The 26,347-nt window shown below is 43.5% G+C and overlaps 1 long non-coding RNA gene across 3 annotated transcripts in view; it reads left to right on the top strand.

Moving 5' to 3' along the window:
* Positions 1-248: 248 nt before the first annotated feature.
* LOC136721328 (uncharacterized) overlaps positions 249-26,347 on the top strand; it is a 60,231-nt gene continuing 34,132 nt past the window's right edge. For all 3 annotated transcript variants that reach the window (XR_010805890.1, XR_010805888.1, XR_010805887.1), the window contains exons 1-5: positions 249-357; positions 527-637; positions 1,181-1,292; positions 1,656-1,755; positions 3,351-3,440. This is a non-coding gene — a long non-coding RNA (uncharacterized LOC136721328). The remainder of the gene's footprint in view (positions 358-526; positions 638-1,180; positions 1,293-1,655; positions 1,756-3,350; positions 3,441-26,347) is intronic.

Below are 26,347 nucleotides of genomic sequence, written 5' to 3'. Positions count from 1 at the left end.
TTTCCCTCCCCCTGCCCCTCCCCCTACACCTCCACCTCTCCCTCTCCCTCCACCTCCACCTTTCCCTCCCCCTGTCCCTCCCCCTACACCTCCACCTCTCCCTCTTCCTCTCCCTACACCTCCACCTTTCCTTCCCCCTGTCCCTTCCCCTACACCTCCACCTCTCCCTCTCCCTCCACCTCCACATCTCCCTCTTTCTCACCCTCTCACTCCCTCTCTCCCTCCCTCTTTCCCTCCCTCAGGAGCAGCGATCCCCTCCTGGTGGAAGTAGGACAAGCGGAGGAGGTTGAAGATGATGAAGATGTGGTGTTTGTGGCAGTGGTGCGCGCTGCTCAGACGGAGGAAGAGCGTCTGCAGGTCAGTGGCGTTGCTGCAGGCGCTGTGATGCTTGTGGCCGCTACACAGGTCCTGTCAGTGCTGCCATCCTCAGTGCCTGGCTCAGCAATTCAGTGCCCCTTCTGGTGGCGCTGAGAACAACTCTGTTTCGTGCTGTAGCGCTTGCTGATGTATGTGTTGTTTTCCACAGCTGGACAGAGAGCAGCAGCAGCAGCAGCAGCAGCAGCAGAGCAGCTCTCAGAGCGCACAACCCGGACAGGACCCCCCTACCTCGCCTGTCTCCTCCCGCCCCTCCTCTCAGGTTAGTGTGGACCCTTCATCAGAAGGCGATGCGCCAGAGCCTGGGGAACATGAGGACTATCTCCTGGTCACTGTGGGAGCTGACGGACAGGAGCTGGAGGGTCATGATCAGTATCTCCTGGTCACTGTGGGAGCTGACGGACAGGAGCTGGAGGGTCATGATCAGTATCTCCTGGTCACAGTGGGAGCTGACGGACAGGAGCTGGAGGGTCATGATCAGTATCTCCTGGTCACTGTGGGAGCTGACGGACAGGAGCTGGGAGGTCATGATCAGTATCTCCTGGTTCCTGTAGCAAATGATGGAGAGGATCCTGGGGTACAGGAGTGGGAATTCCTGCCCGTGGGTAAGAAGTGGTTTCTCAGCAGGTGGTTTAGGCCAGAGATGTGTCTGAGTCAGACAGATGTTTTAGAGCAGGGTCCCCGCAGATTTGTAGTTTATTCTTGTTTTATGGGTAATTTCAGATATTGCTGTGTGCTGTTTTTCGCTTTGCTTTACAAACCCGCAGTGCTTTAAACCAGGCTTTGTGCTCTTGTTCCTGCTCAGACGACGATCTGGAACCTGGTGGTGCCTTTGGAGACGAGGGACTGAACGCATCGCAGATTGAACTCCTGCCCACCAAGCGGTTCGATCCGGCCCACAGTGGAGGGAAGACAGCGTGAGTTGCCCTCCTAGAGCCTATTGCTGAGTCAGAGCAAGTTCTCTTCACCTTGGGTCTCTAGACGCAGTGAAATCTAATGAAACTCACTTCCAGGCATCTGTTTCTAGAGGCAGAGTTGTGAGACCAGTGACCTGGGAGTCCCTGTTTGTAGATGTTGCTCCAAAATACAATCTCAGCTTAGACTGACCTAAGAGAGCATCGCAATAATGTAGTTATAAGCTTATATGGGCACATTTCTCTGGTCCCAATCTAATATGCTGGAATTAATATACACACAGTTCTACCAAGTATGTGTTGTACGTAATTAAGCAGAGTTTGGTCCCCTGACTGAGCTGTGTCCAATACTGTTCTGTATTTCAGATGTCAAGTGTGCCTGATGGACTTCGACGAGGACGAGGAGCTGAGGACCCTGCCCTGCCTACACGACTACCACGTGCAGTGCGTGGATCGCTGGCTAGAGGTGAGCCCTCCCTTCATTCCTAGACTGTCTGTGTGGTTGGATACAGAGTACTGGGATTGATTTCACTGCAACTGTACTTCACGGTAGAGCGTGCCTTAAAAATACGATGACTCTCTGCCAGGGGATAAAATTAACTATTTTGGCCACTAGCCACTGTGTCTGGTAGAAGGAAAAGACTTACCAGCCTCTTGGTATTTTTACCAGCCAAAGGAAAACCTCAGCAAAAATGCAAGAGGGTGCGTAAATGTGTGGTGAACATGTTAAGACGTTGCATTTATTCAGGTAATTAACCAATCACCATAACAAAAGCTAATTGCACACCTGTATAGACTAGACAGGTGTGTTTGTGAGGGAAAAGGATCTGGATAGAAAAAGATGCTCCCACACAGTTTCTATTTGCAAGTGTTATAAGGTCTTTGATCAAAACATTGCATTGTTTTGAATTATAACACTTGCTAGTAGAGGCAGGAGCATTGTTTTCAAATGAATCAATCACATGTGCAATAACATGGTAGCTAATGGGGATCTGTATAAACGCACTAAACCAACACATGAGAAGGGGTGTTATATGGTGACACATTATTGCTCTTCATACTCCTCTTCCTCTTCAGTGCTACTCCCTTCTCTGGGTTTCTGCACGTCATTAAAAGGATTTCATTGGATTGGCTAGATATTCATAGAGTCACGGTCTGTGGCTGGGTAAAAAATATATCATCTCTAGGAATGATGACAGACAGTGATGTTGTTTCCAGTGGTCAATACCGCACGCCAGCAAAGACGCACTGTAAACAAACCGCACGTTTCTCTTCAGCAGAATCTCCGCTACGCAGCAGAAAATGCGTGTCTCTATCGCAAATCGTTTCAACACAAATGAATACGTTGTAATTGATGCAATTGATGAATACTTCTCTAACACAACCACTTTGTTAAATAAATATCTACATTATTAGAAGCCGTATGGAAATGGCATAATAATAGCAGACCTGTCAACTCGCACGCATCGTGTCAGACTCTTGTATTATTGTTTCCCAACATTATCACAACTGTTTATTGTCACAATTTCAAATTAACTATAAAGGTTCTGACTATTTGCTTCATAATGGAATATTTTGCAATTACAGATGTAAATGACTGACCAATAAGTTTTTATTTTAAATTTTTTATACATTTTCATCAATTGCAGTTTTGCAATGTGAGCTGCAATGAAAATGCCTTAACATTAGCGTCCTTGTGGCAATGTTTTCCGGTCACAACCGCGAAATACAAAATGTATAAGAACTATCTATCTAGCTAATTTATACAATATACTTGTCTAAACGATTGACTTTTCCTCTCCACACCACACTCACACTGACGCTCTGCGTTCAGAAACACAACTGTGCTTTCGAGTTCCAGTGAGTACAGAATAAAGAGCAATAGCTGGCTGTGTGTGTATTCATGTGTTTGTTGCTCCTCTTTCCTTTTCTGTCATATTATAATTCTGAAACACTTTGATCCAGGTAATTAAAAAGTTTGGCGGGTGGCGGGTTTTATTCACTGCTCTCTGCACAGGATGACACTACTAATTTTGTTTTGATTGATTTCTTCTCCTCCAGGACAACACATCCTGCCCCATTTGCCGATGGGATGTCAGATCAGCCTTCGAGTGACCAGTGAAGAGGCCCCCCCACCTCACAGCAAGAAATGTGAGTTTTCCCCGTTGTTCTGACAGCTGTATATATGTCTGTACATAGTATTATATTGTTTTGTTTCTTTACACTACACTTTACTACTGCAGCGGATCCCGCTAACTTCCAGTGCAGGACTCCTTCTGCTATAAACGAATCTGAAGAGAAGCAGCGAGAATGAGCTCCACCTTTTCTTATATAACAGGCCTTGGAAAGAGAAGTCTGTAAGTAAACTGTCGTTTTTAAATAATTATAGCCTGTTTTCACTGATTCAAGTGCTGTTTCACGTTAGTTTCACATTTTAATGTTTATTTAGTCTGTATGGTTACCATGACAATAAATGAATCTATGCTGAGGAGCGTTATAGGAAGTGTTAGCGCGATAGCCGTCTGTGCCATGCAAATTATCTGACGTTTTTATGTAATGTCTATATATTTGTGTTTTACGATGTTCTACGGATATATAATTGCCTTGTATATGCAAACAGTTGTATATTGATTTATTTTAATACTCTTTAAAACAAAGTGACAGTAGAAGTGGTTTGAGACTAGCTAGGCCCTTTTTTCCTGTTAGCTCGTGATTGAAATCTATCTGTCTACATTTGTATTCGTCTGTGTGTGCAGATCATTTTCTAACACAGATTTCAGAGTACAAGCGCTCCTGCCTCCTGATTCTGTATTGAGAAGCTGTTCACTGTCTGCCAAGCCTTGTACTTCAGACACATTGTGAGGGCAGAACACTAAAAACACTGACTACACGGTGGGCCCAGCTACAGGAGGAGTGGATCCATTCTGCACATCAGCATCCAACCTCTTCGGCCATCAGACACTGCAGAGAGGTAACCCGTGACCTGTCTGTTGGTCCTTCAGGAAACCTGCAGAAAAGTGATATAATCTCCCTTTATCAGAACACAATTCTAGGCTACAGAGGAGAGATTAGCAGTGTAGGAGAACAACCACACAGCCAGAGAGGGTCCGATCAAACTCCCCTGCTGTCTCACCAGCCACAACCACGCTCTGCTGCTGCTCCCAAAGAATATTCACCTGCTACAGCAGGAGCTACAGACATAACGAAATACCGGATACGTCGTCAAATGGTGAGTTCTGGCCTTCTGAAATTTGACGACCTCCCAGAAAACGATTGGGCCTGGAAGTCATACTTCCGTAGCAGCACCCAAGACTTAAATCTTACAGCCAGAGAAGAGCTAGACCTCCTCTCCAAATGGCTCGAGCCCGAGTCATCTGAGCAGGCCAGGAGAATCAGATCAGTGCATGTTCACAATGCAACAGCAGGGCTTGTGATGGTATGGCAGAGACTGGAAGACTGCTGTGGTGCACCAGAAGTTATCGAATATGCACTTCTGAAGAAAATTTAACATTTTCCAAAAATAACAAACAAAGACAATCTGAAGCTGAGAGAGCTTGGAGACATGCTTCTAGAGCTGGAGGCAGCAAAAGGGTTTCGGCGAAGTCCTCCTGCCTCAGTAACTATGTACTTACATCAAAGGTGTGGACGAGGAGGACATCAGGACAGACCTGTCTCTGTGAGCCACAGAGGGGGACTTACCTCAGCGGGTCTTCACCCCCACCATCTTCATCACCATCCTCTTCCTCTTCGGCTGTATTGACATCGCCGCGCTGTCACCCCTTGTCATCTGTCAGTGCTGAACCCCTACCGCAGCGCTCTCCACACCCTGCTCGCATCAGTCCTCCAGCCCCACATGAGGGGCAGAGTGGGGGCCCTACACAAACATGGCCCCATTGCTGCCTGCTGTTGTGGAGAACAAGGGGTGGACTGTAGTCAACAGGCAGAGGTGCAGACCTAGGCCCCCAACTGTACCTTCACGCCTGGAGCCACGCTCAGGGGCCCCATGCTCACACCCACCATAAGCAGATGACAACCCAACCGGCATCCAAAATTGACTTTACCACAAGGGGGCCCCGCGCTTTCAACCCCCAACGCCTGCCAACACAGTAGCCGCCTTCTCCGGAGACCATCAGGTGGTGCAGGAGCTGTTTCAGAGGAGCAGTGAGGGGCTGGACCTCAAACAAAAGCAGCACCTTCAGGCGGTGCTGGCCGAGAATGAGGACTTGTTCGCAGTGCAGGATGAGGACTGCACACGGACGGACCTGGTGCAGCACGACTTTGCCGTATTCTTTGCCAAGAGAGCAGCAGCGGAGGAGAAGGTCAGGGAGATGGCCGCTGCAGGGTTTATAAACCCTCTAATAGCCCGTTGTCTGTCCCAACTGTCCTTCTGCAGAAAAAGGAGGGGTCGTTGCGGTTCTGCTTGGACTATGAACAGTCAAATCACATCACCCAGAAGGACTCGTACCCCCTTGTCCCTGGGAGCGTGACAGAACTGAGAAGCATCCTGGAGTTGGTCTCCGGTTCATGCAAGACTTCACCAGCATTGCCAGCCCTCTGCACCGCCTCACAGAGAAGGGACAACCTTTTACTGGGGGACCGGAGTGCGAAGCTGCCTTCACCCAGCTCTGGGAGGCCCTGGTCCACGCCCCCTGTCCTGGCCTACCCTGACCCCAAGCAGCCTTTCGTTCTGGCAGTGCTGTCACAGGACATTACACAGCAATTACTGCATGACTCAGCGGGAGCTCCTGGCTGTAGTCAGGGCCATCTGCCTCTTCCGCCCCTACCTGAACAGCACCAGGTTCAGGCTCTGGATGGACCACGCCTCGCTGACCTGGCTTCTGAAATTTAAGGAACCAGAAGAACAGATGGCTCGCTGGTTCAAGGTCCTGCAGGGCTATGACTTTTCAGTGGAGCACAGAGCAGGGAGGTGCCACATGAACGCTGACGCCCTCTCCCAGCAGCCCTGCCTGTGTAGATACTTCGACCAGATGGAGGAGAGGAATCAGGCTAGCTCCCTGGGTGTAGGCCTAGCTCCATCAGCGCATGCGCCGCATCCACACCTTTGCCTCAGACCACCTCACGCAGACTGGCGCCCGCCAGAAGCACCAGTGTGACACGCACGGCCGGGGGCCCACATATGGACCAAGTGGCCTTGTATGAGTGTACAGCTTCCAGCCGCATAAGGGGCTCTCCCTAAAGCTGACTCCATCTTGGGAAGGCCCCTGTGAGGCGTTGGACTCAGTGGGAGAGGTGTGAAGACCCGGGGGCATGTGGTGGTGACCTTGAAGGGCCCAGCGCAGCCTCAGCAGACTGGCAGCGAAGAAAAGGATGAAGACTGGCCTTCACCCTTCAGCCCACACAATTTGTAAACAGGCTACACGTGAAAGTAATGTCCCAGCCCACCCCAATGCAGTACAGTTTTCCCTTGTGACAGACTGGACAGTGAATGATGCAAAGAAGCCACTGGAAGCACCCTTAGTTAGTCCCCTGTCTAACCCCCCCACTCCACTCTAACTGCTCTAAAGATTATCCAGAGGGGAGAAACAAGCAAACAGTGGCCCGGGACCCCACTTATCTTGCTGACACTGCAGAGTTATAGCAAAGTCCGAATTGCAGCTCCTGTATTATTGGGGGTGATTTAATTAGCCCTCTAATAGACAGATCAAATAACACAAATAACACAGAGCCTGGAACTCCTGTGAAACCATTAGACAGTACATGACTGACTTTGGTCTTGGCTTCAAAACATCAGCAAGTGAAAACACATATTTCTCAGCTCTGCATCGCTCTCTCACAGCACACTCCACCTTCTCTAAAATATCCAATACAAAATGCACCATATTATTATATCAGACCATTGCACCAATTAATTTTGATTTATCAGACTGTCACGCCAAAGACCCAACACCATATGGCGCTTCAGAGTATCTTTGCTAAAGGACACTGACTTCAACACTTTATTAAGAGAGAATGGGCATCCTTTTTGGAACTAAACGAATCTCCAGACATTTCACAAATAATGCTTTGGGAAACTGCTAAAGTAGTACTGAGAGGGAAGAGAATATAATTTTCATCAAACAAAATAAATTAAAAAAAAAATAGAGATCAAGAGACAAGCACTTCTGGCACATATCATCACCTGTATTTATGAAAATAGATCCCTTTATGAAATAGAATCCCTTTATCCTCCGCTAATATCACATCTCTCGGTATCAACATCTCAACCAAGCTATCAGAGCTCTTTCATGTCAATTTGATTTGAATCACAATTCATGGATATATATTGAACAATCAGAATGTTTGATTGGTCAACTCCCATTAATGACCAAATCCATTAAAAAACAGCCTTGCTTTAACAATATAAAGCAGCAGGGACCTGTGATTTACCCTCTCCCTATCCATGCCGCGATCCGCAACTTGGAACTTGGACCGCACCTCGGCAGCACCCCCCCTCACGGCACTTTTTTTTTCTTTCATGGAGCCCTAAAATCCAGGCTATGCCCCTGATCTTACTTTCAAAATGATATTTATCTTCCAATCACCCAGTGGGAATCTGACCTAATAATTACAACTGATAACAACTTCTGGACACAGATTTGTTCCAACACCTTTCCTGTGTCAACATCCACCAAGATGCACCTACTCCAGTACAAGGCCATTCACAGAGCACAGATCACACAGTATGAGATGTGTCCAATGAGCTTCACTGATAAAGACACCTATACTTATTGAACCCTTAATACCCCAGACACTTATCTCCATGCCTTATGACAACGCCGCCCAGTACAACGTCATAACGGTTATGTCATTCATTTTGAATTGTAGCATCCCATTCTCTCCACCATTATGTTCACTAGGTGACCTCTCTGAGAGAAAATAAGAGTTTTATTTACATATATATATTTTTATCTGTCAAATTTAAAATTTGATTACAATAAAGCAATGATTGTTTGACTAAAAGACTGTGTTACTCTTATTATTGGGGAATAGTTTGGAAAGACATTGGAATGCTGGCCTGGGAATCTAGAGAATCATTCCACTGCCACACAGAAAGCGCTTTTATTTCACAAGCTTTTGATACACTGTAGTTTTTCTGTAGCAGAAATTATGAATTGTTAATAAGGGTAGTTTTCCTAATGACACCACAGTTGATGAACAATTGAAAATGCGATGTGTGTTTTTGTTTTTATTTGTATTAATACTCCACACAACCGCTGTACTTTTATTGTGTTGGATGTTTACTTTCTACAAGTTTGTACTGTGTTGCTCATTGTGGACTAATCTTTGCTTAACTCCATAAGCTGCCTTCTCTCATCTCCTTTGCTTGGGGGTGAACAGAAAATGTGTGTCGAAGAATGACTTTGAATTGAAGAGCAGAGAGAAGATTTGATCAGCATCAGTCTTCCTGTCTTTGACTTGTTTTCTGCAGGAATAGTGTGACTGTTTCAAAAGAAACTGCAGCTTCACTCCACAATGAGAATTTAGCAATAATGTAGTCAACCAAGTCAACCTTTTGATTTTCAAGGAAAATGCGTTGTTTTGTTTTACAGCTTGATGGGGAGCCAGTTAGCTTTCCCTTATTAGATTTGACTAGAGACCAAACCAAGGCGACAGTGCAGCTGACACTTGGGTGACCGGAGGCAGGAGTGGCGTGGATCCAGTGCAGCAATTGCTGGACAGGTGAAAGGAGCCGGATCAGAGGCGAGTCCGTGCTGGATCTGGTCCCAGATGCTCCACTGAATGGGAGCCAGAATGCAGGTGGGAGACAGGATGGATTCCGCGGACTGAGGTGCAGGAGAGGAGTCGAACTGGCAAGAGAGGGAGTCCGCCTTGACGTTTTTTGATCCCGGACGGTAGGTCAATGTGAACAGGAACTGTGTGAAGAACAGTGCCCAGCGCGCCTGGCGGTGACAGCTTGCAGAAGAAAGCACAGGGGTGAAGCTTGGGTGGCTCTCTGTGGTGCTGGGAAAGCACAGCCCCCACTCTGGATTCAGAGGCATCCACCTCCACGATGAATGGCAGAGAGGGGTCTGGGTGCCTGAGGATGGGGGCTGTCTTGAGGCGGGCGAATGCGGCAGTGGCAGCGGCAGTCCAGGAGAATGTTCTGGGGGATCCCTATAATAGAGAGGTCAGTGGAGAGGCGACGGGGCTGAAGTTGCGGATGAACCGCCGATAAAAATTGGCAAAGCCCAGGATGCGCTGCAGCTCCTTCACAGTGCGGGGCTGTGGCCAGTCGGTGATGGCGCTCACCTTCTCCATGTCCATATGTACGCCACTGGCATTGATGATGTAGTCGAGGAAGCCCACACGCTGGCGGTTGAACGCGCACTTCTCTGCCTTGATGTCGAGTACCTTGTACAGCAGACAGTGGAGCACCTGGCGCACCTGGGAAACGTGCTCGGAGAGGGAGGTGGAGTAAATCAGGATGTCATTGATATACACGATGACAAACTAATGCAGGAAGAATCTCAGAACCTCATTCATGAACGTCTGGAAAACAGAAGGGGCATTAGCGAGACCGAAAGGCATGACGAGGTACTCGTAATGGAAGGAGTGTGTAATGAACTCTGTCTTCCATTCATCCTCCTCTCTAATCCAGATGAGGTTGTAGGCGCTGCGCAGGTCCAGTTTGGTGAAGTAACGGGCTCCTCTGACTTGCTCCAAGGCGGCTGGCACTAAGGGAAGCCCATCCAAGTGCTTTCCCAGTCAGGAGGGTGATGATGAAGGTGATCTTAGCCTCTTCAGTGGGGAATGACATGGGCAGGTGGGCGAAGTACAGCTGGCACTGCAGTACAAAGCCCTTACAGTGGTCGGGGGAGACGTCGTATTTCCCTGGGACAGCCAGCCGGACCAGCTGGATAGCAGCTGCAGGGGCAGCAACAGGAGCTGGATCAGCCGTCACCGAGGGGGCAGGCTGATGTTCAGGTAGGTGCTCAAGCAGCTGGTCCACGGCGTTCACAATCCACTGGACCATCTGCTCATGCTTCCCGAGCATGGCCCTCTGGGTGGTCAGCATCACTGGGTCCATTTGGAGGTGAAGTTTTTTGTAACGTACCGCTGGGGCACGGGAACAGTGGGACCCAGTTGTGGTGCGTGGTAGAGGTGGTCAGACAAGCATGGGCAGCACTGTGGAGTTGTGGTTAGAACTCTGGACTCATAACCAGAATCCTGGGTGGGGGCAATGCTGTTGTACCCTTGAGCAAGGTACTTCACTTAGAATACCCTTAAATACCCAGCTGTATAAATGGATAAGGCCTGGATAAGGGCGTCTGCTAAGTGACGATAATGTAATGTGGGTCGGGTACCGGCAGAATGGGGCAATCAAGGGCAAAGATGGGGTCGTGGTCATAGGCAAGGGTCGGGCAATCAGGGAAACAAAGTCGTAGTTGGTAGGTCAGGCAAGGAATCCAGGGAAGTGCACATGGTGTTCAGGAATGTTGATTGAAGGGAGCTGGGGGAAGTGACTGATAAGAAAGGTTGATGTGGGGAAAAGTGGAAGTACTAGATGGTAGCCATGACAGGTGTGTGTGTACAAATAACAGATTGTGAAACATGGCACTTGCCTCTGTCCAGCACACTGCCTTCATTCATCCACCTGTATAGTCATGTTCCTTTAATGGCATGGCTTATTAACATATGGTAATTACTTGGTAATTGGAAACATGAGATGCAAATGTATTCCGGGCTGACATTAAACATGCGTATATTGCGCAAACGAAATTAAATTGTGTAACATGCACATATTGCACGTGAAAGCCTTAATTAGAATATAGACTGAATATTTTTGCACAATATTAGTATCATGCAGTCATCCAATAACTGCGCAAAACTGTGTTCAAACAGTGGGTATAATAGTGCACTTTGCAGTGGAGCAAGTGGGTTTGTGACACAGGAAAACAATGCTATATTCCAATGTCGCACAAAGATTTCCGCCATGTTTGCATATCTCTCCTTTTTTGGCCAAGTCGCATTTTTCTTGCGTGGCAGTCATTTTGTGTGGAAATTGTGTGAAGTTTGAATATCGGGCCCACTGTCTTTTTGCAAATGCTCCGAAGTAGAGAACATACATTGTTTACCCTGTAAAATAGAACTGGAACACTACAATCACAAATTTGTCACTAAGAGGACAAAATTAACTAGGAATATATAATGTAAATTTATGCTGCACAATAAAGCAGTAACTTAAATCTACCAACATTTTCAGTGTGCAGATCTGCAATTGATTGAATGCTCAAAACGACTTTGCATTACAGTAATATTCAGCTTGATGAGACATTTTCATGACACATTTTACATATTAAAATCACACCAGAAAATGTTATTCCATCTATTTAAAATCCTGTGTTATAAAATCCAATTTTCAGCCAGAATTGTAATTCTTGGACACACCTCATTACTTCCAATAGAAAAATGAAAACATATTCTATCATCTTTTTGGTTGCAAAGGCAAGCTTACTTTCATGGAAAGACTTTGACTCACTATCTTTATCTTTATGGAGAAATCTATTAGATAATATACACCTTGAAAAACATATAATTCTCCTTAAGTTATAAACTTGAGAACACATGGTGCAAGGCATGAAATTATCTCAATAACATTAATCTAGATGATTAATTTGTTACTATTTGTATTATAATTTTTATATATATAACATTTTTAAAAAGCTATAATGAAGCAGTAAGTGTTTATTATACACCGTACAGTCCTTAATACATGGCTGATATTTATCATTGACTTGCTTATTATGAGGGCGTATTTATTTATGAAACCTTATGATTATTTTTTGATCATTGTAGTTTTATTTAACTCATATCATTATTATCTATGATGCCTAATAAACATTATTATGAGGATATGTTTACTAATGGTTTTATTTATTTATTTATTTTACTAATATTAATGATATTCATTAATTCATTATTGTAAGAATGCATTTATGTTTTAAGACTGATTATGTTGTAATTATATATATTTTTGAGATTATTAAGCCTTATAACAATTATTTTGTTTTATATATCTATTTATGTTTTTTTCTCTTTTTTTCATGTTTATTGATATTATTAAGACTGGCTATATTTATTATGTTTATTTTGTATTATGATGATGATGATGATTTGTATTGCTTTTTACTATCATCATTGCAGTCGTGCTTATTATGTTTAATATACATGTTTATTGCAATGCTTTATTTCTTATTACTATACGTTTTTATCAGGGGCAGACTGGCAATCGGGAAGTGTGGGAGAATGGTGGTCCGTTCTGTTTGGACCTGTGTGGGCCGTTGGTCTATATTTCTTTTTTTTACTTCTTGTCCATTAAATGCTGAGAATGACACACTGTTATTAATTGGGCATTCTCACTCTCTCTCACACACGTCATCACTCCAATCATCGCTTGTGTAAATCTAATATGGAAATATCTAAGGGGGAGGAGTGCCCACTCTCTGATTGGATTTGCCAGGATTTTCTTACAACGGGATTGGTGAACCGATTTCACCTTTTGCTGGAATCTATTGTATTGATAATGGATGAGTGTCATGTCAGTCAAAGATCTTCTATAGTAAAAATGCCAGAGAGGGCCTAATGATAGATACAAATCTGTATATATTTTTATATATTATAATTTGTAATTTTGTTTTCACTGATTTAATCTTAATCATTGTCTAGGCCCTCAGGCTTTAAATAGAAGGCACCAGCCAATGTCATTGACAATTAGAGCAACATTTTGGAATGACAGTAGAATCAACCAATCACAAACTGTCTTGTAATAGGTGGGACAATTGTATGATGCCTCAAGGCCCTCTAGAGGGCCTAAGTATATGTCACTAATTCAGAGCCAATAGCGAGCCTTGTCTTGCTTTCTCACGCTTGAGCCTTGCTAGCTGGATGGTGGGTGTATGTAATGATGGCGATGGCAACTGCCGAGGACTTTCGGATTTAAAGTCAAAAGACAAGCTTTATGAACCTGCCATTGCTCATTTCATAAAGAAGGACAGGAGAAAGGACTTTGTTTTTAAATGATAATCATAATGGTGGGTAAAAAAGGTAATGACGTTGCAATTGGAAGTACTGGGTATATGACATTTCATGTTGTGGTGCATTTTTTTATTGTTGCATGCTGGAGATAGAACATCGACTACAGCGCAACTTTGTGAGTAGTTGTGTGGTTGAATTTATTCCACCACTATTTGAGTTTTGCCAAATGTTTCTTTGTAGTTTTCTCATCCAGACCTCATCCATTGACATCCGTTCCTTGAGCTCTCTGCTGTAGGCAAACTGCTGTTTAATGTTGAACCAGTGTCTTTTAAACCTGTGCAAGTAGGTGTGTTGCAACCCTGTGAGTTTCTCCTGTGTGCCATTAGCGTTTTTCTTTACAGTTATCTTTACTTTTGAACACTTCATGGAGTGGATGAGATGGAGGGATGAACAACCCAAAAAGACAGAGAATATGATAGCTTCTCAGGGTTCTCTGATAGACATCTTTATGTGCAGGTTTTTCAGCATATTTTGCAGCAACCTTTTTTGCATCTTCACTTTATTCTTTGTGATTCTCTGTTTTCTCCCTGTTGTGATCCTGCTTACATTGTCTCTTGAATAGAAGGTCTTCACCTTTTTATTGAATGCATCTGTGAACCTGTTGGTCTGCTTCCTGTCAAAGTTGCTTAGACTTTTGCTCTGCAGATGTTTCCAGCACCTACATGAGAAGCCCAGGGCATACTCTGCAAATCTCTGTAATCTGTATTTTCTGACAATCCTCCCTCTTATTACTTTTGAAATGATTTGCCTGTCCTTTTCTTTTCTGGCCTTGAGATATTTGATATTGATGTCTAAAATCAGTGCTTCATGGTACAAATGGTTTTCCTGATAATGGAGTTTACAGGGCATTTCTTTGTCAGCTCCTTCTATTTAGATTGTGGAGAATTTGTGTATTTCTTTAAGTGCTGGCATATCTTTTTGTATTTCTCCTTTAGTTTCCTTTGCTTGTCCAATGATTTCTGGAGTTGATTAATTTCATTATGCAGCTTCTCTCTTTGTCTTCTTGAGAGACTTTTGCCCTCCTCGTATTGCCTAAAAACAAAATCAACAACTTATTCAGCAACTCAGCGGCTGCATCACAGACCCTCCCCCTCAGCCTCCTTCAGTTGAGGCCGCTGCAATGGTGGTTCAGTTCTCTCAGGATGCATCCTCGCCGCGATCGAACACGCCGGGTCACAGTTACTTGGTGGCGGAGCCCTCACTATTTAACCTTCAGTGTGCCCCTGGGGCCAGTCTTCCACCGAGCAGTTATGACGACAGACGTCTCCAAGCAGGGTTGGGGAACAGTCTGCAACGGACGTGGAGTCCGAGGCAGGTGGACGGAGCCAGCAAGGGGCCTCCATATCAACATCCTGGAGCTATAGGCTGTACTCCTTGGACAGACGTGCTGGTTCGGCCGGACAACACAGCGGTGGTCGCCTATATCGACAGGCAAGGGGGTCTCCGGTTGCGGAGACTGTACTGTCTGGTGCGCCGTCTGCTTCTGTGGGTGCAGCCACGGTTCAGCTCCATCAGAGCAGTTCACCTCCCAGGCCCCAGGCCTGGCCAACACGGCGGCTGACCTCCTCCCTCGGGGAAGCCCCCCGGTCTCGAAATTGCACCTCCACCCGTCTGTGATACAGCAACTGTGGAGCCGGTTCGGCAGGGCGGACGTGGATCTCTTTGCCTCGGCCACACACTGCCCACTATGGTTCTCCGTCCAAGACCGCTCAGGAACCCTAGGGATCGACGCGCTACCCACACATGGCCGTCTCCTTTACGCATTCCCACCATTCCCCCTTCTCCTGGTGGTCCTGGAGAAGGTCAGGAGAGAACGAGCATCAGTTAGCCCCTCGGAGGCCTCGCAGATTCTGGTTCGCAGACCTGATCGCCCTCCTTCATGGAGTGCCTTGGCAGCTCCCATGGAGTGCCTTGGCAGCTCCCAGTGAGAGCGGACTTGTTGTCCCAGGTGCAGGGCATGCTTTGGCACCCCAATCCGGGCCTCCTCCAGCTCTGGGCCTTGCCTTGGGTCTGTCAGATGCGGTGGTAGCCACTATTCAGTAGGCGAGAGCTCCCTCTACGAGGTCGCAGTATTCCCACTTCTGGCGGACGTTTAGCACCTGGTGCCACGATGGCCATCAGGACCCAAGCCCCATTTGAGCCACTGAACTCAGCTGAGCTGAAGCTGGTTTAACTTAAGACTGCGTTTTTGCTGGCAATCACCTCTGCAAAATGCGTGAGCGAGTTACACGCCCTACGTCACACATTCTCAATCAGAGACAGGTCAGGACTGCAGGTAGGCCATGCTAGCACTCGCACCCTCTGCTTACGCAGCCATGCACTTGTAATCTAGGCAGAATGTGGTTTGACGTTGTCCTGCTGGAAAATGCAGGGACATCCCTGGAAAAGACAACGTCTGGATGGCAGCATTTCCATTACAGACTCATGACGGTTTAAGACAGTGACATCTGAGGGATCGGAGATCACGTGCATTAAGAAGTGGTTTCCGGCCTTGCCCTTTACACACTGAGAGTTGACTGGATTCCTTGATTCTTTTAATTATATTGTGCACTGCAGAAGGTGAAATGCCCAAAATCCTACCGATTGGTCTTTGGGGAATGTTGTTCTCAAAGTGTTGGATTATTCGCCGATGCATCTGTTGGCAGATTGGCGAGCCTCAACCCATCCTTGTGCTTGAAGGACTAGGCCTTTTTTGGAGGCACTTTATATACTATGATTACATGATTGCCTCACCTGTTTCACATCAGCTTCTTATTTCAACTTGTCACATCGCTATTAGTCCTAAACTGCCCCTGTACCAACTTTTATGGAATGTGCTGCATGCATCAATTTCAAAATTAACATTTACCTTAAAAAAAACTATGCAGTTGCTTAGGTAAAACATCGAATACCTTGTCTTTATAAATGTTTTGTTTAAATACAAGCCAAAGTACATTTACAAATCACTCCTCTGTTTTCATTAGCATTTTCCATACTGTCCCAACTTTTTCGGAATTGGGGTTGGGAATTGGGAATTGGGAATCTGCACTAGTAGAGCAGCCGTCCTTGCTATTGTAAGCAGAGGCATTAACCTCTGTAGCCCTGCTTTGATGTCACCGCCTAGTGGGTAATTAGGGGGCGACTACGCAAGACCAAGCCACCTCCTTTGATTAACGAGGGAGGAGCTCTTGTTACTCACGCTTTCTCCCAGAGCAGGCTCGACAGGACCCCAAGACAAATTCCACACAAACGGGTAACAACAATATTTATTAATACAAGTCCAGTCAGGGCACGAAGACTGTTCTGGAGATTTACAAAATAGTACAATTTGAATTACAATTAACCTAACTAAAACCGCCTTTAATCCCCGGCGCTAAAATAGAAAACCCCCCCCAAACATACAACTAAAAGGAAAAAACAAAAACACTACTAAAACAGAATAAAATAGTGTTTCTATGAAATGACTCAATTACAATATACTAAAAATACTAATCCTATTTCTCTGTTTACCCCCACAGATACAGGCATCACTCAAACCTTCCATGTAAGTACACAGTTCTTCCCATAAGTCTTTTTCCCCGCAGAAACCCAGCCGGCGCTTCGTTGGCCAAACAGGCACCGACAGACTGGAAGCAAAGGAAAGTTAAGGTGAGCAAATAGTCAGAACTCCCGAATCAACCTGTCACAACGGCAGTCATGAAGATAAAGTAACTCAATGTCAATATCCTGCCGTACTACTAAAATGTCTTGTGCTTTCTTTCTCCACAGATAGTTCCACACCGGACAATCCCCAAAAGAGAAAGTGGGGACCAGTAGATCGAGGTGCCAAATTCAATAAAAGCCGTTCTCAAAAATTCGACTGTCTAGATCTCGATTGCCGGTATAAAGTCTCTTTACGTTCTTTTTAATGCATAACCGCTACTGCACCCTCGCTACTCAAACACAGACACCAAACCCATAGACTTAGCTGCCAAGTCTTCTGGGATACCGTCGCCGCCCCCGGGTTGCAGCTCCGCGTTATTATTTGTAATCCGCTAGAAGAAAATGAAAGATGAAGCTCCAAAGATCTCCCTCTTCCACCTCTCCAGCACTGGTTCTTCCTCCTTCCCTCAAACCCGGGCGTTCAGCTCCTGTCTCTGTTTCTCCCGTATGTCTCTCTCGAATGACTGTTTAAGAGAGAATGTGCAGGTAAGTCCAGGTGAGAGCGGCGGGTGGCATGTGCTCGGCAAAAATAAACAATCAATAAAACCCAATAAACCAATAACACAAGAAAAGTGCTTCAAACAATATAAGGAAGAAAAAAAAAGAACACACTTCATAAACAATTGTGAGAAATAAAGTGCACACGTTATAATTGTTAAGTGATATAATAATATAATAATTATTCAATTAAGTGATATACTGCCGTCATGCCCCGCCCGTGACACTGATTCAAGACACTGATTTCCGGGAAGAGCGTGACTGTGGTCCTTGCTACTGGGCGGCCCAGGTGTGGCCCTTCGGGGTCCCTGGGATTACTGTCTGGAGTTGTGTTGCGGTCACCTCAGGGCAGGCTCCCTTATCAGCTCGCTGCCTCCTCCTTTGCGACAGTTTTGTTATACAGTAGCCCCTCCCCCTTGGGCAGTGCTTACGACTTGAAAGATAACGATAGGTTGCATATGCAACCCCGGTTATCTGAAAAAGAAGCACTGCTTCCCATCCCATCTCATAATTAAGATTCAAGTTTTTGTACTTCGAGGCCTCCATCACTTCTTTTAAAGGTTCTTAAATTATCATGGATTTTAAAAATGAAGAGCCCAAAACACACATGTTGTTTATGTCAAAGCCTCTCCAACACAGTAATATTGATTTTACAAAATTACAAAAAATTAGATGTCTTGGTGAAAGTATAATTCAAACCTCCCTGTTCCAAGATATAATGTTCCTACAGAAACAAGTGACTGTTGATATTGTAGTCTGGATGTAAAAATGGTCCCCCAGTGCTGTGTCACAAGCAAAGAGAAAATGATGTGAAGTGAATCTTTTCTGAAATCTATTAAATAAGTAATTTCAAATTTTACTAATACACAAAAACTGAGTGTAAATGTACAATGTGAATGAAACACTAAATGCTAGCTATAGTATAGTTACTAATATACAAGCAAACATTGTTTATTATACTTGTTATTTAATATTAGGGTGATATAGAGTCTGGCTCAAAATTGAATACTGAAACGATACAAAATATGCACCAGAATTCCAGTTCTACACATGTTGTAAGTGTTGAGTTTGTCCCTGTTACTGATCCGTACTTTCAGGAGTATTCCCCCCAGCCTTAGGTATGATGATTTTCAGTAGAATACATATATACAAGATGGCGCTGATACACTGTGGCTGTGCATTAGTAAATGAGAGTTGTTCCAATAAAACACTTAAAGGTTAAACCTTGTTTATTTCCTTCAAGTTACCACAACACACAACGGTGTGCATTGGCTGCACACATTTACTTTTGTATAACAAAAAGTAAATAGTCATAAACAGAATCAAACCTGGCTTAAGCTGTGTATCATCAGGTTTGATCATCTTCAAAAGCCATACTCTGTTCCTGTTACTATGGATGAGTCTTACTCTTTTTTTTTTTTTTTTTTTCTTGGCAGACACCCTTATCCACGGTGACTTACAACATAAGTGCAAAACAAAGTGCAAAAATACAGTTATTTTTAATAATAATAATGTGTGTGTATGTGTACTGTGTCATCATGCAGGATATTGCTTGCTATTTCATGTTAATTAAAGCCTGAAAAGGGTATAGGCACAGCTCCTAAGGGAAATAAGAAATGTCACATTCATATACATTGTTGTCAGCAAGTTGTATAGCAGTCATATATTCCACACGCCTTCTTTCTCGTGTTTGTTCAGTGTAAATCTGTTTTTTTGCTTCCAGAATTATTGCTCCCATCATTATATGGATTATTTCAGCTTACTTTATATGTTCCTAGTATTCAGGTACTTGTTACTAGTGCTCTGCTATTCCGTTTTTGTACTGCAGAAGATTGATACATTCGTGTGGTTGTGACTCGATAACATAGATGGCATCATGGATTTTTTTTTTTTTTTTTTTTTGTCCAGATAGGTAGGGTTGTTCTTTATATAAAGAAGAAGAACAATGTAAGTATAATCTCAACATATACTGGTGGGTTGCTTTTAATTAATTTGGCCTTCTTATTCTTTACGTTCCTTGTGTTCTTATTATACCTTTAATCATGCAAAGAAAAAAGAAATCATAAGTGACAGGAAATGTATAACTCTGCTGACAAGGAAACCAGAGATGAAAAAGATTTAAGATGAGTGTGTGACCAACATTAGGGGTTAGGTTCTTCATAGCATTGAACATGCTTGTGTGGATGTCAGCAATCACAATTCCTTCCAGGTCTCTGAGCAGAAGGGCGAAAAATGATATGAATGATTGCAGATCAAAGCAAACATGGTTTGAGGTTTACAGGCCTGATATGGCATTGGACACCCCTAGAATCAGAAAGAGTAGGTAGAATTGGTTGGAATGTCTGTATATTCCAGATGCGACTGGTGGTTGGTATCTTTAATCTGCTGCCCTGCTGTTCAGGGCTACAGCCTCTTCTTGTATTTCATTACAAACTGTTAATTTCAGGACCCCTTATTAAATAAACAGGCAGTTATGTTCCTACACTGTCACAATGAATGGATCGGCAGCCCATAGGCAGGGGTGGACTGGCACTCGGGCAGTGTTTGTTTATATTTATATATATATATATATATATATATATATATAAAAATATATAGCCCTGTCCAGATGAACACGTTTGCTCCACGAATATATAGAATTGCAATAAATGCTCCTCTGCTGATAATGTCCCTGAATCATTATTTTGCGTGCCATGTGTCTGCGTTATTGCGCTCTGTACTACGTGCAGTAGCAATCGTGTATTGATCATTAGAGTAAAAACACTCGGTGCCATTTGGACCTGCGTTTCACTCACAATGTTTTCACAACACTGACACAAACTCAAATTAGATCCCAGTAATGAAACAGCATCTTTGTGGGTTAAACTTTTGAATAAAAGATCTGGAGGATTAGTGGTAGGAGTGTGTTACAGACCACCCAACTCAGATATTCAGAAAGATGCTGCAATGTACAGTGTAATCAGGACTGCATGTAGCAAGGATGTGGCTGTTATAATGGGGGATTTCAGATGAAACAAAATGGATGGAGATGAAACAAAATATATAGAATATGTAGAGCTTCAAAGAGACCTTAAGAAAGGGATCAGGAAAGCAAAGAGGGAAATAGAAAGAAACTAATGCACATAGCTTTTTTCAATACTATAACAGAAAGAGGTCAATAAAGGAGGAAGTGAAACAGATAAAGGGTTAAAATGGAAGTATCTTGGAAAACGAACAAGATGTGGACAATGTTGAAATGAGTATTTCACAGAGGTTTTTACTAAAGGAAAAAACAGATATCATGCCACAGGTTAACAACCAGTCCAGTCAAACCCTAAGAGAGATCAGGATAAATGAGGTGGAGGTACTAAAGGGACTAGCAGAATTAAAAACAAACAAATCACCTGGGCCAGATGGTATATTTCCAACAGTACTTAAAGAAATGCGGGAAATTATTTTTAGGCCACTAACTCAAATATTCCAAATCACCTGCATCACCTGTAAAATGTTGGAAAAATTAGACAGAAAATAGAGGAGCATCTTAATGAAAACCATATTCTTGGAGATAGTCAACATGGGTTTAGACGAGGCAGATCATGTCTTACTAATTTATGATAATTTTTTGAACATGCAACTGCAGCTGTAGATCACGTGAAAGCATATGATATGACATACTTAGATTTTAAGAAAGCTTTTGATAAGGTTCCACAGCAAAGGCTGATCCTCAAATTAGAAGCTGTAGGCATTCAGGGTAATGTAAGTAGATGGATTATGAACTGGTTGATGTATAGGAAACAGAGGGTGTCGATTAGAGGAGTTGCTTCTAACTGAAGTGAGGTTGTTAGTGGAGTTCCACAGGGATCAGTACTAGTGCCTTTGCTTTTTCTAATTTATATTAATGATCTGGACTCTGGAATAGTTAGCAAACTTGTCAAATTTGCAGATGATACTAAAATAGGTGGCTCAGCAGATACAATCTCGGCAGCTCAGGCTATTGAAAGTGGACAAGTGTAAGATATCACATGCACTTTTAATTTGCCTTCAACCGACGAGAAAATGACGTGATCTTTGAAGACCCACAGTGGCACAGGAGATCAGTTCCCTGTTTTACAGTCAGGAAGAATGAATCAGTGCAATCCAAACACAAGGAGGCATCTTTGAGAGTAATTGTTGTAGTTTTTATTGAGTCTGCAGTGTGAGGAGGAACACGTGACTTGAGCAGATCCGTCTGGCCCATGGTCCCACGGCCAGGTCCATCACAATGGCTTCAGGATCCTCTGTCTTACATTCTTCAATTATTGTGTGTGTGTGTGTGTGTGTCAACTATATTTTCTGTATTTCCAATTAATCTCATTTATCATGATTTATATTGTATCCTGTTTCACAATTACTAGTTGAATGTGTTTCCAAAGGAATTTGATATTCTGTGTTTTAAATGTGTATTTCAATGTATGGGTTGTATTTGAAAATACAATCTCATTTGTACATCACAACAAACTCAGCTCAGCAACAAATACGGTCTAACATTACCATCACATCACAACTCTCATTGAAAGTAAATGTTGAGTTGCAGACTCTCTACCTTCATCTATGTCATGTTCGGCCACATTGGTGTTGTAGTTAAACTTTTAACAGTTTTATAATTAGCACTGACTACAGGTGTTATGTGTTAAGGTAGATCTTTTTCCAGCAGTACACGCATTAGCTCAACTTTGAATAACAAACCCATTTTTCTTTATGTTCCTAATCTCACAATTTCTGCCTCATTAGCTATTAGATGAGAGATGCAGGGAGGAGACAGGAGGCAATGAAAGCGACCAATTTAGACTGTTGGGACAGATGAAATTGGTGGGACTATGTTAGGAATCTCACATTGTGTCTTTAGTCTTTAATTTGTGTGTTAATGTTGTGCTACAATCATATTGTTGTGATGTACATAAAAGATTATATCTTAAAATACAACACTGATTAAAATACAAATGACTGAAAATGGAGAATATAAAATACTAGTAAAAATACATCATTGAAATATTTGCAAATACATAGAAATACTTTTAAAACACAAACTCATTTTATTTTGCAAATACAGTCATTTAGTAATTATCAAACAAGATACAATTTGTGCTTTTTCAAATACAAAATTGAATTAAAATATGAACTAATTAAAATACATCAATACACACATGTAATGGTATTTGACCAGGTCTGGTGAGTGTAAGCGTGGGTGATGAATAAAGAACTCAGTTTAGTGCATTGCACAGTCTGAACATTACTTCCCTTGTTTTAAATTGTGCACTTTTTGACTATGTACCCTAGCACTGTGTTTGCCATGTTTGGATGGAGAAAGTTATGAGTCCACATAAACTCTTCCAATTCTATTCCTCTCATAGTGTAATTATAGTGGACATTTTCGTTACCTGCATGTAATACCTTGCACTTGTCCACATTGAATTTCATCTGCCAGGTGTCGGCCCACAACTGAATATTATCCAAGTCCCTTTGAGTAACCTGAGCTGCCGAGATTGTATCTGCTGATTAATAATAATGTAAGCAGGCCTTTTCCAGTACAGCGGGGATTCTTCAGAGTTGCCCTCTTTCTGGGATGTTGTATTCCCTAGCAATTGAACCCCTGCTCTGTCTGTTGTGTACCCATTTAACCAGCCTGGCCCTGCCCTCTGTGCCCACTGCTTCTCCTCTCAAAGTGTCAGCTGATGCTAATGATCTGACTTTTTATTACTTCTCAACCTGAAGCGGTGAAGGACAGCTTAGATATACAGTGGGGGAAAAGAGTATTTGATCCCCTGCTGATTTTGTACGTTTGCCCACTGACAAAGAAATGATCAGTCTATAATTTTAATGGCAGGTGTATTTTAACAGTGAGAGACAGAATAACAACAAAAAAATCCAGAAAAATGAATTTAAAAAAAGTAATCAATTGATTTGCATGTTAATGAGGGAAATAAGTATTTGACCCCTTCGACTTAGTACTTGGTGGCAACACCCTTGTTGGCAATCACAGAGGTCAGACGTTTCTTGTAGTTGGCCACCAGGTTTGCACACATCTCAGGAGGGATTTTGTCCTACTCCTCTTTGCAGATCCTCTCCAAGTCATTAAGGTTTCGAGGCTGACGTTTGGCAACTCAAACCTTCAGCTCCCTCCACAGATTTTCTATGGGATTAAGGTCTGGAGACTGGCTAGGCCACTCCAGGACCTTAATGTGCTTCTTCTTGAGCCACTCCTTTGTTGCCTTGGCTGTGTGTTTTGGGTTATTGTCATGCTGGAATACCATCCACGACCCATTTTCAAAGCCCTGGCTGAGGGAAGGAGGTTCTCGTCCAAGATTTGACGGTACATGCCCCATCCATCGTCCCTTTGATGCGGTGCAGTTGTCCTGTCCCCTTAGCAGAAAAAAAACCCCAAAACATAATGTTTCCACCTCCATGTTTGACGGTGGGGATGGTGTTCTTGGGGTCATTCCTCCTCCTACAAACACGGCGAGTTGAGTTGATGCCAAAGAGCTTGATTTTGGTCTCATCTGACCACAACACTTTTACCCAGTTCTCCTCTGAATCATTCAGATGTTGGCAAACTTCAGACGGGCCTGTACATGTGCTTTCTTGAGGAGGGGGACCTTGCGGGCGCTGCAGGATTTCAGTCCTTCACGGCGTAGTGTGTTACCAATTGTTTTCTTGGTGACTATGGTCCCAGCTGCCTTGAGATCATTAACAAGATCCTCCCGTGTAGTTCTGGGCTGATTCCTCACCGTTCTCATGATCATTGAAACTCCACGAGGTGAGATCTTGCATGGAGCCCCAGACCGAGGGAGACTGACAGTTATTTTGTGATTCTTCCATTTGTGAATAATCGCACCAACTATTGTCACCTTCTCACCAAGCTGCTTGGCGATGGTCTTGTAGCCCATTCCACCCTTGTGTAGGTCTACAATCTTGTCCCTGACATCCTTGGACAGCTCTTTGGTCTTGGCCATGGTGGAGAGTTTGGAATCTGATTGTTTGATTGCTTCTGTGGACAGGTGTCTTTTATACAGGTAACGAGCTGAGATTAGGAGCACTCCCTTTAAGAGAGTGCCCCTAATCTCAGCTCGTTACCTGTATAAAAGACACCTGGGAGCCAGAAATCTTGCTGATTGATAGGGGATCAAATACTTATTTCCCTCATTAACATGCAAATCAATTTATAACTTTTTTGAAATGCGTTTTTCTGGATTTTGTTGTTGTTATTCTGTCTCTCACTGTTAAAATACACCTACCATTAAAATAATAGACTGATCATTTCTTTGTCAGTGGGCAAACGTACAAAATCAGCAGGGGATCAAATACTTTTTTCCCTCACTGTATTTTGACAGGTTTCTTCTGCTAAGGAGAACTGGGGGAATTGCACCTCTTTCCTGCTGGGTCGGTGGAGTGGAGTAGGTGCCCCTGTTTGGCCAGAACAGCTGCATTGAGAGAACTGGCATGGGGGTGCTGGGGGTGTTCCTGGGGGGCCGCAGTGGGAACAGAAGGACTGGGAGGGGTTGGTGGACGATGTTAAAGAGGCAGCAGAGCTGGAGATGACATTTGCTGCAGTTGTCCTATAGGGGAGGGTTCTTGTTATAAACACTCTGGTTGCCTCGATGCTTTGGCACAGGCTGGCCTGTCTGGATCTGCCCCGGGGCTGCGTCGGGTCATTTATACTGACTTACTGAATTTTTGGGGGAATTTTCATTGGCTGTGGCCGGCTGTCTTGTATGCATTTCAAATTTTCCAAACCCCCTCCCTTTTAATAAGCCATGTTTTCACAAAATAAATCAACAACTTTTTTAAAATACATATATTTTTTCTTTAATACATCTGTACAACCAGGAATCAAACCATTCATGAATCTAAACAAAAAAAAACAACAGCGACCTGTACAGACAGATATACCTGCAGTAAATTCAAACGGGTGACAAATGAAAGCCTGAAACCACTGCCTTGAGGTGTATGTTTTCATTTGTTTATTTATGTTTTACAGAGTTTAACTGTTGTTGGGGGTTTTGACTACCTCACTGTATACATTAAGGCAGTGGTTCCCAAACCGGTCCTGGGGGACCCCCTACCCTGCTGGTTCTTGTTCCAACCGAACTCTCAATTACTTAATTGAACCCTTAATTGAACTAATAATTTCCTAAATTGGAGACTTTTAATTATTTTAAACAGTAGGGGTTTTAAGTTAGGTATAGAATTATATTAAAAATCATATTGAAGAAACAAATACTTTCTTACACAATTTAAAAAGTAAAATCTAAGCAGATTGTTACTTCAGTTAAGGTTCAATTAAGTAATTGAGAGCTTGGTTGGAACAAAAACCAGGAGGGTAGGGGGTCCCCCAGGACCGGTTTGGGAACACCTGCATTAAGGTTATTACACCACATGTTTATATTTAAGGAACAGTATTTGATAAAGACATTTTGAAATAATAAAACAGAGGTTGTAAGACAGTTTAAAAGTTAACTATGCTCATACAGAGTGTGTACATTAAGGTTAATGATGAGGCCTGCCTGTAAATACTAGAGACATTACAGGGGAAGCCGTGCATCTTCAAGTGGTGATTTTCTCTGTGTGTATGTGATGTAAATTATATTTAATGACATTTTTTTAAATTCTTTCTGAGTTAAACAACTAGATTCAAAGGTCTTCTATCATGGTCCCTGCATTTATGATGCGCTGGAAGGCATATTGGGCACCGGCTAGTTGATATGTCACTAAAACAGGTCCTAGATGCTCTGTCAGTCGCAGTGAAATTCAGTACCTCTCCAGTTCTGGAAACTCTTTTGTGGATTTGTGCAACTATGCCAGTTATGATAGCAATGGAGCAGCGACCG

This window comes from Amia ocellicauda, unplaced genomic scaffold (assembly GCF_036373705.1).
Source record: "Amia ocellicauda isolate fAmiCal2 unplaced genomic scaffold, fAmiCal2.hap1 HAP1_SCAFFOLD_114, whole genome shotgun sequence".
Taxonomy (NCBI): domain Eukaryota; kingdom Metazoa; phylum Chordata; class Actinopteri; order Amiiformes; family Amiidae; genus Amia; species Amia ocellicauda.
The sequence above is the reverse complement of the archived record's forward strand: the minus strand, read 5'-3'. Positions and strand labels throughout refer to the sequence as shown.